General features: G+C 53.9%; 1 protein-coding gene across 2 annotated transcripts in view; it reads right to left on the bottom strand.

Annotated features, from left to right (window-relative positions):
• Window positions 1–12,115, bottom strand: part of TFEB (transcription factor EB) — a 53,487-nt gene that overhangs the window by 37,217 nt on the left and 4,155 nt on the right. Inside the window, exon 1 of one of the 2 annotated variants that reach the window (XM_032862217.1) lies at window positions 4,443–4,568. The exons of the other annotated variant lie outside the window; for it this stretch is intronic. The gene's annotated coding sequence lies outside the window, so the exon portion shown is untranslated. Of the gene's footprint in view, window positions 1–4,442; window positions 4,569–12,115 lie in introns of those variants that run through there. 2 annotated transcript variants of the gene reach the window in all.

The raw sequence follows: 12,115 nt of genomic DNA, 5'->3' as shown, positions 1-12,115 counted from the left end.
TCACGCAGAGGTGATCTCTGTGCCTGTGGCTGTGTGGGCCACTCAGAAGAGACCACCAGAGGCGCTCAAACTGCAAACCAGGAAGACCTAGTAGATCACTCCCGTCTGCCCTCTCTCCGTCTGGAGATGCCTGGAGCGTGACATCTTCTCGACCAGCTGCGCAGAACTAAGAAACTGGGATCAGAGCCGGCTCCAATCACTCATCTTTGGTTTTCTTTTCTTCCCATAAAAATGCCTCATTAAATACCTGATTTCTCACACGATATGGGCCTTACTTTAGGAGCCCAGATACATCACCACCTCCTAAAATGAAACACAGCTGTTCAACTGAACTGACCTATTTTCAAGACTAATTCAATGAAATAACAAGCACTTCACCAGCTCAGCTTCTAGACTTCGGTAAAACTAAAGGGGAACACAACATCCCACCCCAAAATATGTCGCTCTGGCATAATGGTTATTTTGAATGAAAGTTAGTGAAGAGACAGCAGGTACTAGCAAGACACCCTGCCCTTCCTTTGGGTCCCCCAGAGCAGGAAATGAATCTTCCACCTGAAAGTCACCCTCCCAGTACGAGGAGTCAGAGAGACACCCTTAACACAAGAAACAAGGAATTCAGGGCCCAGAGGGTTTATAAACAACCCTTGTTACTTCTTTACTAATTAAGCTACCCCAAGCCCAAACCCCTTTCTTCACAAATGTATTGTTTCTTTCTCTGAATGGGATGAAAGCTGCCTGCTTGGTTCACTCCTTGGACATTCGTATCTTTGGGGATCTTGTACGTACAAAATTAAATTTGTTTTTCTTCAGTCAATCTGTCTTATGTAGATTTAATTACTAGGCCAGCCAAAGAAACTAGAAGGGAAGAAGGGAAAAGTTTTCCTCCCCTACACAAGGAAGGCATCAGAGGAGACAGCTGGCCTAGGTCACCCAGCAGGTTACTGCTGTGGGCAGGAGAGATGATGAAGCAGATCGTGTTTACTGGGCCCTTATTATGGGCAGCAGCTCACCTGCATTACCTCCTGTAATTCTTGCAACAACCCTTGAGTAAAAGCACTGATGTTATCCCCATTTCTCAGAGCAAGACACTGAGGACCAAAGAGATTCAGTCCCTTGTGTCCAAGGTCACAGATTCCAACCCTGGCAATCTGAATCCAGAGATCACAGCCTCAGCCCAGCTCTGCCACTCACTAGGCTAGGTCACCTTGGCTGACAGACTTCATTCGGGGCCTCAGTTTGCCCACCTATAAAAGCGGATAATAAAAGACCTGTGTCTTAGGTCATTGTGAAGATTAAATTTGCAAATGTACAAAACCCCTTAACACCATGTGGGGGAGCAGGTGCTCAGTATATAGGACCTTATCATTAGAGACCACACTCTGCTATAGGAGCTCCCATCTGAGCCTCTGGGCCCTGGGCACAGCAGGCTAGAAGCCACCCATGGCTTCCTGGATATTGGCCTCCATCAATCAGTCCCCAGGCACTGCCCCTCCACTTGGCAACACTTCCAAGCTGGGACTCCGAGGGTGCCCCATGTAGGGGAGGAATCTGGAAGCTGGGGTTCCCAGACCGAGGTTTGACCTGGGTCTCATCCTCTGAGGCCCCTGAAAGGCCACCTCCCCCTCAGAGCCGGGGATAGTCCCAGCTCACCATGGGTCACAGGCCTCTCCCCACCATTGCCCCACAGCCCCAGGTCACGGGGTGGGGAGGCGGGGGCTCTCCAGCCAGGCAGCTGACATGCTCATGACCTTTCCCAGCTCTCTCAGCCTTAGAGATGACAAGGACTACCCACCCAGAAGCCTTCACACTTCCTATAGCCGGTTCATCCACACAGGTCACAAGATTAGCATCACCAACCAGAAGGTAGACTGCTCAGGGGCTAGTATGCCCACTTTACAGATGAAGAAACTGAGCCCCCAACTAGCCCTGGGCAGAGATCTAAGTAGCAGAAAGGCTTCTGGACCCTGGACCAGGGCTCAGGACTGATCCAGTTTCCAGGCCAGATTCATTAAAGCCAACTGGGGCAGTAGAGGGGAAAAGGCTCAGGAGGCTCCCAAGGCTCAGGGGAGGGGAGGAAATGGCTAAGGCAGGGGCCCTGGGTCTTACTGAGTCACTGTAGATCCTGCAAGTCTGGGGATGGGAGGAGCATCAGTAATCCTAAGTCTTCCTCTACCCCCACCCCACCCCAGCGAGAGAAGAAGGGCACAGCCCTTGCCCAGTGCCCTGGGATGACCCCCACCCAGTCCCCTGCTCTAGCTGGCATGGACACTCCAGCCAGATCTGGCCCTGCAGCCCTCCACAGATAGGGACCCCCACTTCCCAAGGTGGCTCTCTAGCTCCGGACCCCACATCAACCACTCACCCCAGGCACTCTCACCCCCAACACACACACTGTCCCTATCCATGTATGAAGGCTTCTCTGGCCACCTCAGGCTCTGCCTCAGCTGACCCCCCACGGGGCCCAGTCACCCACATACACCATGCTGAAAATTGGGCCCACAATTCTCAGTCTAGACCCCGGCACGTGGCTCTGGGTCTTGCACTCAGTAGGTGCTCGGTAAACATTGCACAAGAGGCAGATAATCTCTAAGGAAGTGATCATGAATATCTTGACCACGACCTTCAAAAAATGTATTTTATTTGGCCCAGTACACACACACACACACACACACACACACGTATGCATAGCACACATACACACACATATGAACCTGAAACAAAAAAAGCTGCACAGAACAACGCTTGGCCAAGACCATGCAATACACCTGGATGTCCTCTCTAGATCTTCTTTCTCACTGAAAAAAAAAAAAAAAAAAATGTTCATTGAGACTCACTAAGCTGACTTCATGGCCAGAAATTAGGGTCCCATTAGTGGCCTTGATCCACAGTTCAAATTATAGCCTTCTAGGGAAATCTATGTGGCCCAAACTCCCCACCCAGCACATGACCTTCTGTATAATCATCAGACACTTACTCTGGGCCAGGCCTGTGCTAAGCACCTTACTATGGTATCTCATTCTATTCTCACCATCGCCCGAAGAGGTAGGGGCTCTTACTATCCCCATTTTGCATGTGAGGAAACTGAGGCCCAATGTCACACAGTACATGGTTCAGGCAGAATTCAAAGCCAGATCTGTCTGAATCTGGGGCCACATTCCTAACTCCTGAGCCACACCACCCTCCCACCCCCAGCTGAGGGCCTTCAGCCCCTCTCTTGAGTCTGCACACTGGCAGGAAGCTCACTCCAACTCCAAGCACTAAAAAGCCATTCCATGGGTGCATTTAGTTGGCTACTTGATTGGAGACTGGCCCGGGGCCACAGGTCTGGAGGCGAGCTAGCCTTCTTGCCTTCACAGCAGACCCTGCTCCCTCCTCCCAACCCACCTCCACCTGAACCCAGGAAAGGGGCTGGGATGGGGCGGCAGGTCCCATCTCAGGGCTCCAGCGGACCATTCTGCGGTCCCCCCTCACTGGTATTACTGCCCTGTGGCAAATCCCTCACCCTCTCTGTGCCTCCATGTCCCAGGCTATGAAATGGGGTGATGACACGGCACCCCCCACACACAAAGGGAGCCTCTGAGGGCTGAGGGGCTACTGCAGGGCAAGCACTTGGCACAGCACCTGAAATGCAGTAAGGCCTGGGAAAGGTGGGTGCTTAGTATTATCGTCCCCAGGGCCAACGCAAAGCCCTGCCATCAAAAATAATGACAGGAACAGCAGGCGGGTTTTTGCAGTTCCCGAACATGCTTCTGCACCAGGAGAAGGGTCACCTGTGCAGAGTGCCTACTTACTGCCTGTCAAGCAGTGCACTGAGCACTCTACGTGAATTAAGTCTTTTAGTCCCCAGAATGAACCCACATAGAGGCACTATGATTGTTCTCTCCATTTTACAGACAAGGACACTGAGGCACCAAGGGACTAAGTGACTTACCCCGGGATCACCTAGCTGCAGAGTGGCGGGGCCAGAATTCGAACCCAGCGGGACCGACAGAGTATCTGCTCCCAATCCCTGAGGTAAGGAGGTATGTACTGTGTGGCCTGGCTACGCACCTCATTATCTCCTCACCAGAGCCTCTAAACAAGCCTGGAGATGTGGAGACCAGGCAGGCAGGGCTGGGTTCAGCTGCCCAGGGAGGCAGAGCTCCTCAGAAGTGGGGCAGGAGCCAGGTCCTCAGACTCCTGACTCCCCCCACTTTCTACCATCCCCAGTCCCCACCCGGAATCTGGCCAGAGGCCCCTCCTTTGTGCCACCTGCTTCCCCAACCCAGACCCTGCAAGGTATCTCCCCATCCCCTTCAGAAGACACCCTGATGCCAATGCAGTCCTTGGGGCCTCATCCCCACTCACCTGCCTCCCCTAAGACAGGACACACACACACACAAACACACACACACACACACACACACACACACACACACACGTATGCACACACTCCCTCATACCTGGGAGAGGCGAGTCCCCTGGAAGGAGCCCCCAAGAAAGCTCAGCTCCTTGGGGGGCCAGAGCCCAGGGCCAGGCCCCTGCCCCGGGTGCCAGACCCAGTTTCCTCATTCTCCCCAGCACTGCTTCTCACCCAGCCCCCTGCACCTCAGTCTGAGAGGAAGTTGCACAATCCCCTGGGAGCTGCAAGTGTGGCCGAGGATTACTCACAGTACAGAGGGAACCGCAGGCCCTCCCGGAAGGCTTCGCTCACCCACAAGACTACCCAGCGCAGGCAGGCTCCCAACCCGACTCACCCCATCTCACTCACTCACCCTGGGGCCCAGGACCCCTACAGTGCCCTCCATCCTCCCGGCCTGAGCCTTTTTCAGACCCCATGACCCACAGAGCCAAGCCCCACAGGGCACAGACCAAGCCACCCCGCTCCAAGATCGAGAGGGGCAAGAATTTTCAGGAATCTTACCAGGTCTAGTGCAGGCCTAGCCCTAACCCACACACCCTCCCAGCCCCTCCTGGAGGCACGGATCCTTGGCCTGAAGCCCCATAGTCCCCCACCTCCCTGACTGACCACGTTATCTGCCACCTTGCCCTTGGGCCTTCCCAGCGCCTCCAGACACCCGGTTCACAGTCTTATGATATAACCCACCTGGGAAGGGACCCCGAGACTGAGATTCTTCTAGGAAGTTCTGGGAAGATACGAGCAGCCACACAATAATTCACTTGTGACAACACACTCTTGCTACATGTGATGTCAGAGGTTCCCCAGCCCCCAAAGTACTTCTCTAACAGCCTGTCAAACAAACGTTCATTTCACTAGCGTTTCTCTCTGGTGCCTAAGGGATTCCTGCCTTTGACAGGGAAAATTCCCTGTCAAGAAAGGCAGGCAATGATGAAGCCACTGTCTGTCACCTGTCCCTCAAGGTGGGTGAGTTTCCTGGGTCCTTCCATGAGAGTATGGCTCAGGAAGGGACAGGGTAGTAGAAAGAAGATCAGGCAGGCCGTGGTTCATGGAGAAGGCCGGAGATGCCACTGAGGCAAAATGTGCCCTAGAACAGGGAGGTCAGAGAGGCCCAGGGGACTCTGACCTAGACTCTGACCCAAGCCTGGGCCCTCCCTGGGACAGCAACTCTGGAAGAACACAGAGGATGAGTAGGAGGCTGGCCTGGGTGTATACAGAGCCCCCGAGAATGACCTCTGGCTTCCACCCCTCACGGCCTGGACTCGAAACGGGGCCTCAGATAAAGAGTATGACAGGCACCTCTTATCACCCCACACAACCTTGGACTCCCACCCAGCTGAGGACAAAGTCAGAAATGGTTTGACCTGGGCCCCGGAGCTCCCCAGAGAGCCCCTCATTTCTGCTGCCCTCATCAAAAGGCTGGGGCCCCTCTGGGCAGTTCCCCCACAGCCCCAAGGCCTGGAATAGCAGGAACCAGGGCCGAGCTCACAGCTGGTCACCTGACACCTCCAGTTCAGTGGACAGGGAGCACAGTCAAGGGGGAGGGGCTGGTACCACAAAGGAAACAAGGAGCAGATGCCCCTTGGCAGGGATGCCTCCCAAAGTGCCCCTCTCCCCAGTCCTGACAGCAGCCTTGGGGAGGGGAAGGGCAGCCCCCTCACCACCCTCACTGTCCCTAGCTGGGGACCAAGGCTTCAAGCAGTGAAGTGACTTCCCCAAGGCTATGCAGCAAGTTCATGGCAAATCTCAGTTTTCTGGCTCTGTTCCCAGGTCGGAGTTTCTCAGCCTCAACACTGATGCTTGCAGCCGGGGGAGTCCTTGCTGGGGGGCTGTCCTGAGCATTTCAAGATGTTCAGCCACATCCCGGGCTTCTACCCACTAAATGCCAGTAGCATTTCCCGAGTTGTGACAACCAAAAATGTCATCAGACGTTGCCAAATGTCCCCGGGGAGGCAAAATGACCACCAGTTGAGAACCACCACCCAAAGAGACCTTGAAAGACAGACACCTGCCGATTCTAAGGTGCATGGTATCTACTGAGGGCTCCAGTTCTCGAGCCTTCTGCCTCCACTGCCAGATGTGCTGGGCAGGAGGCCCTTGCAGAGGCCGCCCCGTTGGGGGTCCCCTCTGAAGACCATCTTCCTACCTCCCAACTTGGAGCCCTCCCTGGCATTCACTATTGTCACAGTCTTTCAGCCATGGTGACCGCACACGGCCACGAGTACAAAATTTCGAGCATCCCCAGCACATGCTTCTTTTCTCATAAATTGCTCATAAACACCAATGTATGAATAGATCATGCAGGTCAGCAAAGCCCCACAAAAACAGATCAATAAAAAAAAGGATGAAAAGGGAAATGCAAATTATACCCAAGGAGAGATACAGCGACATGCACCAACATGGAAGAAGTTAACAGTTTTTAGCAATACAAAGTGTTGGCTAGAATCCAGAGCAACAGGAACTCTCAGGTGCCCCTGGTGAGGAATAAATTGGCACAACCACTTAACAAGATATTTACTAAAGGTAGGGCTCCCGGATGGCTCAGTTGGTTGAGCATCTGACTCCTGATTTCGGCTCAAGTCGTGATCTTAGGGTCATGGGATCGAGCCCCAGATCAGGCTCCGCGCTCGGCGTGGAGTCTGCTTAGGCATCTCCCTCTTACACCGTGGGCTCTAGCAATTCCATTCAGGCTTATAGGCACTCTGGGGAAATACATGCACCAGTGCACCAGGAAACACACACGAAGACATTCTTACAGGACTGTTCACAGTAGCCGAAAAAGGAGAGCAACCCCAACGGTCACGAGTAGCAGGCTGGGTACAGCCACATGGTGGCAAGTTCATAGAGGGAAACGCAGCACAGCAGTGAAAATGAACACACGAGAGCTACACGTCATAACCTGGACAGATATCACAAACGAAATGTGGAGCGGAAAGAACCTTGACATAAGAACGCGTTCAGTGTCATGCTAGCTGTATCAAATTCAAAATCAGGCCAAACCGAACTCTTCTGATAGAGACTGCAGACATCAGTGGTTCCGCGATAAGAAAAAGCAAGAACTGATGATCGGAAAGGTCAGGATCGTGGTTACCTTTGAGAGGAGGGGAGTCGGGACAGAAGCGGGGTACAGAAGCCTGCATTCTGTTTCTTCACCTGGGCGGTAGTTACCTGGGTGATTAGAGTTACTTATTACGGCATACATACATGTTTGTGCTCTTATCAGCAGAGATGGCGTATTTCACCATTAAAAGGGGAGGAAAAGGATGGGATATAAATAAATAGAAACAGAAGTTCTAATATTATCTCCTCACTCCTGGCTTTGAAAACCACTATAATTAGGCCCAACAAACCAGAGAGGAATCTATAGTTCATCACAGGTCTGGATCTGTGATGCCCTGGTGGTACCCAGGGTTGTCTGTGGAGGGGCTCCCCCAGCTGGCCAGCTGCCCCTCAGTCCATCTCCCCACCACCACCTCAGGGTGCCCCAGCCACCACAAGCCCCAGGCTGTGTAGGGCCGGGCACCTTCACACCCATCTCACCCTGCCCCGGGCCATTCTTCTGGGCCCCCAACAGCAGAGTTGGTAGGCTGACACCGGGGAGGCACCAAAGGGACCCCCCGAATACCAAAAGGTGGGAGGCAGAAAAAGAAATAAAGAGGAGGGCGAGAACGGGGAGAAAGAGCAGGAGAGAGAGACACACACACTTTGAGGGCCCGTGTTCCGGACACAGTGGAAGTAGCTGGAGGTTCAAGAGGGATGGGAGCATGGGGGGCAAAGGAGAGAGGGGAGGACAGACGGTGCAGGAGGTGGGGGGAGGTGCAAAATCATGGGCCCAGATTCCAGGTCAACTGTTGGGGGCACAGCAACAGTCAGGCCCAAAGAGGTCTGAGTTGTTGGGCCCGAGTTAGTACCTCCCACCTCGCCCATCGCCAGGGGCTTCCGAACGGCAGGTGGGCGGCCAGAGCCTTCCCATGGCCTCCCCTTGCACTCAGCAGCCTCTGGTCCTCCTGGAAGGACGGACTCTGTCCAGGAGGGAAGCTTCTGGGTCTGTGGAGGTGACCCGCAGGTAAGAGGATCCCGGAAGCAATAGAGCTGCCTTGCTGGGGGCCCAGATGGTGGGCAGGGCTGAGCCAAGATCGCCAAGCTGGCACAACTCTTTCATAAAAACTCTCTCTGGACCAAGGAAGAACGCTTTTCAGAGTGAAGGGCCAGGCTTGGACACATTTCCATTCATTTATATGTAACTCTGTACTATCTTCCACCAGTCCCCTTTCTCTGTCGTCTGTGTTTCCCACAGTTCCCCGCCAGGCTGTCAGCCCAGAGGGAGGAGCTGTGTTCTCATTCCCACCCACCCTGCTCTCCCGCTCAGCGCTAGGCACACAGGAGGTGCTCAGTGCGTGCTTGCTGACCCTAAGCGTGCCCCAGGCCATGGGGTGCTGGAGAGGCTCCCTCAGGCTCCCAGGCCTCAGTCCTCCGCTCTCCAAAATATGGGGGAGGCACCAGCTAGCTTCTAAGGCCCCCAGCCCCACAGCCCTAGTCAGCCCCCAGCAAAGCCAGCCACACCCTGCCGCAGGGGCTGCTGAGAGCACACCTGTCCAGAGCTGGCGGGAGACGAGAGGCAACAGGGGCTGGACAGGATAGTGTGTCACCTCCCAGCCACTCTGTACCTCTCAGGGACTGCAAGGGGGAGCTGAGGCAGGTGCTGTCCCCAAACCAATTATAAACAAGGCAGAGGACAGGCTGTGACTTCCCTTGGCAAACAGGAGAAAATAAACCAGAGCCCCACCCCAGAGACCCACGGGTAGCACTGTAGGGGGGGCGGTGGGGAGACGCTGGCAAACTCTCCACAGGAAGGGACAGACTGTCAGCCCTAAACCAGAGTGAAGCTGGACCTGGATCCCGGGGAGTGCAGGTGGCCAGGCGGGGGTGGGGAGAGTGTGGGGAGAGGCAGGGAGCTCCTCCTTGTCTAGCTGTGTGCCCATCCCTGAGTATTAGAGGTGAAACCGATACCCTGCCCACAGGGCAGAGACCTGTTGTGTCCTCATTTCTGGGCACTTGACGGGGGCTCAATTCACACTCAGGCCCTCACTCCATAAAAACTGACTGAGCTCCCGCTGGATCCCAGGCTCTCTTCTGGACCCTGGGGATACAGCATCACACAAAACAGACCCAGCCTCTGGGCTCAGGAAGCTGGCACTGGAGGGTTCCATTCATCTGTTGACTGACGTGCTCAGGGGCCAAACCCACCCTGCCACGTCCCTGCAGGGCCCAAGACCCTGTCACAGCCTCTTCTCACCTCATGACTTCTCCGGCTTCCAAGGAAGGATCCCCCCCAAGAGCCCAGGGGTGAGCCCCCAAGGTGGCCCAGCTATCTGCTGCCCTCAAGGCCCAGGACCTCCTAGAAGATGATGGAGACACTCCTCCATCTATCAGTGACAAGCCCCCCCACCCCGGCCAACATCTCCAGTCTGGGTCAGGAAGGAGAAGGTCTCAGCTGCCTTCTGTGTGTGTTTAATCATTTTTATTAGTAGTTAAGAAACACAATTCAACAGTGATGCCATACTTGCCTACCACGGGGTAGGAAAGTCAAGTCACATGGTGGGTCTTTCTCTAGCCTCACTTCAGCAGAGCCAAGGACCACTTTGGACAGCTCCCCACTAACCCAGCAATGGCACTCTGTCCTCAAGCACTTTCACAGGAGCTTTTAGACCCCACTCCATGTTCTGATGCCTCCTGGGGACAGTGCGGTCCTTTGGTGTCTACCTCATCTCACCTTGATCAAGCAACAAATATTTCCTGAGCACCTGTCCCAGAGGGTGGTGCCGAGGACACAAGGCTGGTCAGTTTAACAGGAGGTGCAGGCAGAGAGCCAAGGTGGGGAAGGCAGCTGAGTATATGATTATACCAGGGATTAGCAGTCACCAAGTGGTGTCACAGTGGTCTCCACCCCCTGGGACCTGGCTTCAGAAAGAAGACAGGCCTCAGAGGCCCAAAGCAACCAGAGACCCAGGAGACAGAAAGGTTCTGCCTGGGAAAACTGCAAAGCAGTGAGTTCTCAAGCCATGGTCTGGGGACCAGCGGCATTCGCATCACCTGAGAATTCATCCAAAATACAAATTCCAGGACCTACTAGAATTCTAGGCCTACTGATTCTGGACCTACTCAGTCAGGAACCCTGGGGGTAAGGCCTAGCAATCTGCATTTTAACAACTATTCCAGATGATTCTGATGCCCACTCCAATTTGAGAGTTGCTGCCCTGGAAAAAGGGCATCAGAATCATTTGGGGAATTTTTAATATGGGTTCCTCCTTCAAGATTCAGATGTACTAGTAATTTTTTTTTTTTTTTTTTTTTTGGTTAAGTAAGCTCTCCACCCAGTGTAGGGCTTGAACTCATGACCCAGAGATCAAGCGTGGTATGCTCTACCAAGTGAACCAGCCAGGCATGTTCCAGTATTTTTAAGAGCTCCCCAGGCGATCATAATATCCAGCCAAAGCTACAGTCATGGACCCATGGATCCATCTCCTGGTCTCCCTGGAAGGTGTGCCCTGATGGACAGAGGATTTGGTTAGAGGGAGGAGCGCAGGGGGGGTGGGAAGGAGAAGGGACCAGCATGAACAAAGGACTGGGAGGAGGAAATATGGACCATGGGTTTCTGGAAAACCTGCTGGAATTTTGGATTAATCCCCACGGCATCACATGGTGGGGGTATTAGACCTCCTCTCTCCTCCGCATGCCCACACCTAGGAGCCGGGAAAGAAAACCAGCAATGGCTCTGCCTCATGCCCCTGCCCCTCTGAGGCATCCGCTGGGGAGCGAGCCATGGGTCAGGAGTGGGTAGTGAGTGTCTAGGCCAGATGCTACCCACGGAATCCCCAGGGGCGGGGCAGGGCAGGGGGCCGGAGAGATGCCTCAAGCACTGCAGTCCATTTGATTTTGTTAACCGTAGGGACCGGGCTGGGTGTGGTCACCAGGGAATGAAGGGGGGCTGGGGCGACCAAAGCTACAAAGCCCCATGTAAGGCATTGCTTTCGAGGGTGTCAGATGTGCAGGGGAGTCCAGTTTGCAACCCACAGGTCTTTTTTTCTTCGCTAGAGCTTTCTGTACCTCTATTTCCTCACTTGGGAATGAGAAATAGAGAAATAAAGGAGTTGTAAGAGTCTGTTACGATTAATAACATCTCTGAGCACGATGCTATTCTAGGTCTCATTCGAGCTATTCTAAGTCTCATACCTGCAGCACGTGTCAAAATACTCAGCCCAGATGGGGTGCCTGGGGGACTCAGTCAGTTAAGCGTCTGATTCTTGATTTTGGCTCATGGTCCTAGGATTGAGCCCTGAGTTGGGCTCCATACTCACCGCAGAGTCTGCTTGGGAATTCTCTCTCCCTCTCCCTCTACCCCTTCCCCTGCTGGAGTTCTCTCTCTTTCTCTCTAAAATAAATGAATAAAATCTTAAAAAACAATACTCAGCCCTCCCTGTAGCACTAGTAAGCAGGTGCTAGCATAACACTTGCTTTCCAGGCATGCAAATGGAGGCACAGCGGGGTTAAGCAGCTGACCCAGGGTCACACAGCTAGGATATATCAGAGGTGGGATTCCAAGCCAAGCAGCCTGACCCTGGAGCTCCTATTCTCAACAATCTCCTGGCAACGTGGCACTTAGCTCAGGGCTCAGTACGTGCTGGCTCTGATTATGTCCCAAGAGAAACTGGCTGG

The sequence above is a fragment of the Lontra canadensis genome, unplaced genomic scaffold (assembly GCF_010015895.1).
Source record: "Lontra canadensis isolate GAN:19392208 unplaced genomic scaffold, GSC_riverotter_1.0 scaffold23, whole genome shotgun sequence".
Classification (NCBI taxonomy): Eukaryota; Metazoa; Chordata; class Mammalia; order Carnivora; family Mustelidae; genus Lontra; species Lontra canadensis.
The sequence above is the reverse complement of the archived record's forward strand: the minus strand, read 5'-3'. Positions and strand labels throughout refer to the sequence as shown.